This window comes from Micromys minutus (genome assembly GCF_963924665.1).
Source record: "Micromys minutus genome assembly, chromosome: 16".
Lineage (NCBI taxonomy): Eukaryota > Metazoa > Chordata > Mammalia > Rodentia > Muridae > Micromys > Micromys minutus.
In genome coordinates this window covers 8,256,535-8,261,683 of record NC_137985.1, presented here as the reverse complement: position 1 = coordinate 8,261,683, position 5,149 = coordinate 8,256,535, and the positions used below count along the sequence as shown (strand labels likewise).

Below are 5,149 nucleotides of genomic sequence, written 5' to 3'. Positions count from 1 at the left end.
CCATGTCCTCTGCAAGAGCAGCAACCTTTTAACTACTGAGCCCTTTCTCAAGCCTTGTGTTTTCTCTTAAAAAATATTTTCTTCTGTCCCTTATCTGAACTATAGCCACAGTCCTTGTCAGTCCTGCGTGACTTGCCTCATTCAGTATCTTATGGACCATTCTTAGGTTTCTATGCAGCAAACCTGGAGGACTGGCTTTTACGATCTCCTCAGATCTTAGCTGTTGAGTTCCTATGCTGGGATTTGGAAATGTTAGATACAACAGAATCCAGAAAAAAGCGAGATAGGGATGCAGGACATTCAGGATAGAAAGAGAGGAAAAACCTGCACTCCTTAGCTGTTTATTCTTCAATTCACAGATATGCCCAGCTCTTCTAGTCCATGTATTTAATGGCCATCAACATATATAAACAGGAAAACTCAATGACAAACAGCAGCACAGCTTCACTAAATGCAGGTGAGAGCCTGTGAGCCAGAGTGCTACAGATGATATTAGTCATAAATGCATGCTAATACCTTACAGTAATATACATAAGCTCTAAGATAACTAGGAAATTAAACAAATAAACTGCCTCTGTCTTGACATATGCACTCTAAACGCTGTCCAATATTCTCAATTAATCAGAAATTATATGTTGCTCTGTTATTCTTTCTTATTTTATGAATTTACATATTTTATATTATTTCCAATTTTACAATACATATATAATTCTCATTTCTCTATCAATATTAACATTCCCTGCTAATGCAGATATTTGCTATATTGTTGTCACAATTTTGAGTCCTAGTTCTCCATGTGGAAACCTTTCTAGTTCTCTATCAATGCCACAAGTGTTAACCCCTTATAAGAAGATATCAGAACATTTCCAAAGTTGCTTTTATTTATTATAAAAAGGGAATAGCCAGTTCTTAACTCACAGAAAATTCAGTATTAAAAAATCATGACTCGGGCTCTTCCTGCAAGTGGCCAGATGTGACCTGTGAAGATGGTTGGCTACTATCTTGACCCAGAAAACCCCACAAAATCATGCAAATCCAGAGGTTCAAATCTTCCTGTTCATTTAAGAACACCAGGCCATCAAGGGTATGCAAGCCACCAAGTATCTGAAGGATGTCACTTAAAAGAAGCAATGTGTGCCATTCCGGCGTTATAATGGTGGCGTTGGTAGGTGCGCCCAGGCCAAGCAGTGGGGCTGGACACAGGGATGGTGGCAGAGAAAGAGTGCTGAGTTTTTGCTGCACATGCTTAGGAATGCAGAGAGTGATGCTGAACTTAAGGGTTTAGATGTAGATTCTCTAGTCATTGAACACATCCAGGTGAACAAGGCACCTAAGATGCGCCGGTGAACCTACAGAGCTCATGGCCGAATTAACCATACATGAGCTCCCCCTGCCACATTGAGACATTCTCACTGAGAAGGAACACACAGTTCCAAAGCCAGAAGAGGAGGTTGCACAGAAGAAAAAGATATCCCAGAAGAAACTGAAGAAGCAAAAGCTCATGGCATGGGAATAAATTCAGTATAAAATAAATGCAGTTAAAGTAGTGTAAAAAAGAAAGAAGAAAAAAAAAAAAAGACTTGGGCATATTATACAAAGCTTATGCTAAAGAACAGATGAAAAATTCTTTTGGGCCACCTTGCTAGTAGTCATCTATAAATCACCATAACTGTGTGTCTTATCTACTTGTAAAGCTTTTAATCTGACCCACTATCTAAATGCAGATTCTCATTTTGGACCTTGAAATCTAGGAATGATTATTTAAGTTAAGAAATTGGTTTTCTAAAGAATGCTTAGGTAAGTAAAAGTTAAATCACCAGGGATATTACTCCTTCTGGGTCATCTGTGCAATGCTCCTTGGAATTAAATTAGATTTTAAAGAAATTTAAAATTATGAATATTTGCCCTACTAACAAAAGTTCTGCCATTTTGAAGGAAAGGAAATTCCTTCTTATGGCCTATATAAGTATTTTTTCTATTTAATCTAGGATGTCTACTTGATTCTTTTTCTAATGACATGTCTCTTTTCTCTTGAGAGCATCAAATTGTCTAAATTATATTGTCAATCTACTATTATCAGATGGATTTTGGAAGTGTAACATGAAAAACAGTTAATTCCGGGTAAGAATGAGATACATCATTCATATTGGCTCTTTTTAAAGTCAGGGTTAATTTTGTAGATCTCTTTTGTGCATACACAAATAAACCGCCTAAGACCCTGATGAGTATTTTCCAGCAACACTTCAGTGCAGGTTGACTTTATCTCTGCCCCAGGTGTTTCACCTTCCTGTCCACTCCTCGAGATCCCTAAAGTATATAGACCTTCTTGCTATGTAAATTATATAAAATTAGCTGTATCATTTCCCTTCAGAACTCCCATACTGCAGCCACGTACTTCCTCCACAGAGGAGTTGTGCTGTGCTGACTCCGGACCTTTATAAACTCTCTTCCCAGCTGCATGTGCTTATTTTGATGCTATTTTATAACAGTCAACACAAAACTGAAAGCAGAATTTATACTGGCCACGAAGTCTTCCTAAGAGTTTACACTTTCTAATTATTTTCTGCTGCCTTTAAGTTGATTTTGTGATGCCTTCATATCAGCAACCCTGCCCATTACTCTGAAAATCAAGGGCACTTTACATTTTAGGCAGCACATTGGTTATAGTAGGTAGATTGTTATGAAAGAAATGTTCTCTGAGGTCTTATTTTAATACTGTAACTCATGGACATTGAACAAGCAATGAAATTGAAGCATGCTCTTATGCTGAGACCACAGATATAAACTATATAAACATGAACCAGAATATTTGAGATCCTGGAAAACTTCCCTGTGGCATATAGTAAAATAGCATATGGAAGATAAATAAGATAGAATAAAAATTTTACATGTTTCCAGGAACAAGCAAGAATTTAATGAATTATATAGGTTGGGGTAAAATGATAAAATTAATGAATGGCACATGTTAACTGCAGTGAGTATAGCCAAAGAGGAAGCACAAAGTAATAACAATCAAAGCAATTCTGAAAAATGTAATTACATTAACAACTCATTAAATTTACACATTGAAAGATCTATTTTCATAGATTCTTTAACTTTCTTTAGTACATGTTTGTACAACCACATGTAGTTTTCTCAGAATGGATAAAAAGTGGTATTCATTTCCATTTGCCTTAATAGTAACTTTTTATATGTGTCCACAAGTCTCTAGTATTCTGGATGTTTTAAAATATATTGTCTATTACTATAACAAAAAACCATCTGTGCTATAGAAAGTAGGCAACAGAAGATTTGCAAAAAAATGGGATGGGTACTAGAGGAATTGGTTCTTAAATGTACAATAATGACAAGATGATACAGAGACTCCAAGTGGTTAGTGTCCGGAAAGAATGTCATGGTAATTTAGAGATTGTTGAATTTGTTGTCCAAGTAAATGTGAGAAATATGAACAATGAAAAATGCTATTGCTGTTCATTTGCTGTTCAGAAATTAGATGCACTATTATGACCTGGAAACAATGACATAAGAGAAAAGGTTCTTAAATATGGCCATAGTTATGAAAAGAAAATTACTCTCATAGAAGAAAATGAAGCTAGCAAAGCATGCATGAAACAATGAATGGGACACATGAAGACAAGTCTTGGCACATTTTAAGGCAAACTGGAAGGCTACCACAGTTCTTCAAACCTTTGAGTTTTCATGGAATGGACGCTAAAATCAGACAAAATCTATTTCAGTTGTGCGAATGCAGGTGAAGTTGTTTGATATAATTAGCAGACAGAAAATTAGTTGTATACACATGTAAAATAATGTGTCCAAACTGGAGTGCTGTTTTCAATCATCTCATGAGAATAAGGAGATTTAGCACTGAAAAACATGGGAAGCTTTCCTGTTCGCTTTATATCGGATTTGATATTTGGGAACAATCTCTTACCAAGACTGCTAAGATATACTGTATTTACCAGCATATGTCTGTATGTGCAAGTATGTACAATCTATTCATATGTGTATATATATATATATATATATATATATATATATATATATATATATATTCTGTATGCACATGCATACACTCACATGTGAATTATGTCAAATAACCACATTGAAACTATGCCAAATGACTATGATGAAATTTATCAAATGATCATGTTGAGGAGAAACTTAAATTTGATAATCAATAAAACCCATTTTTTTATTTTCTATTTTTTATTGGATAATTTCTTTACATACATGTTAAATGATATCTCCTTTCCTGGTTTCCCCTCTAGAATCCTCCTCTCCCATCCTCCTGCCCCTGCCTCTATGAGAGTGTTCTTCCCCCCACACTCTCCCCGCCCTGGTATTCCCCTATACTGGGGTATTGAGCCTTCACATGGCCAAAGACCTCTCCATAACTGGGGCCTGATAAGGCCATCTGCAGCTACATATATTGCTGGAACTCTGGTCCCTCCATGTACTCTTCAGATGGCGCTTTAAACTCTGGGAGCTCCAGGGTGGAGGGGTCTGATTAATTGATATTGTTGTTCTTCCTGTGGGGCTGCAAATCCCTTCATATCCTTCAGTCCTTTTTCTAACTCCTCCACTTTGGCCTCATTCTCAGTCAAATGGTAGGTTGTGGCATTCTGACTCTCTATTTCTCAGACTCTCTATTTTTCTGTCTCTGGCAGAGCCTCTTAGGAAACAGCTGTATCAGGCACCTGTCAGCAAACACTTCTTGTCATCCACAATATTGTCTAGGTTTGGTAACAGTATATGGGATGCATCCCCAGGTCGGGCAGTTCCTAGATGGCCTTTCCTTCACTCTCTGATCCAAACTTTATCTCTGCATCTTTTTCTGTGAATATTTTGTTCTCCATTTTATGAAGGACTGAAGCATCCACTCTTCTGAATTCTTGAGCTTCATGTGATCTGTGGATTATATCTTGGTTAATCTGAGCTTTTGGGTTAGTATCCACTTATTAGTGAGTGCATACCATGTGTGCATTTCTGTGATTGGGTTACATCACTCAGGGTGATATTTTCTAGTTCTGTCTATTTCTGTAAGAATTTCATGAAGTCATTGATTTTGATAGCTGAGTAGCATCCCATTGTGTAAAAGTACCACATATCCTGTATCAATTCCTCTGTTGAAGGACATCTGGGTTTT

At 36.7% G+C, this 5,149-nt stretch overlaps 1 pseudogene across 1 annotated transcript; it reads left to right on the top strand.

Moving 5' to 3' along the window:
- The first annotated feature begins 986 nt into the window (after positions 1 to 986).
- Positions 987 to 1,516, top strand: LOC308430850 (large ribosomal subunit protein uL22-like; annotated as a pseudogene). The gene has a single exon. The product of its transcript is annotated as a large ribosomal subunit protein uL22-like (transcript).
- Positions 1,517 to 5,149: the final 3,633 nt, after the last annotated feature.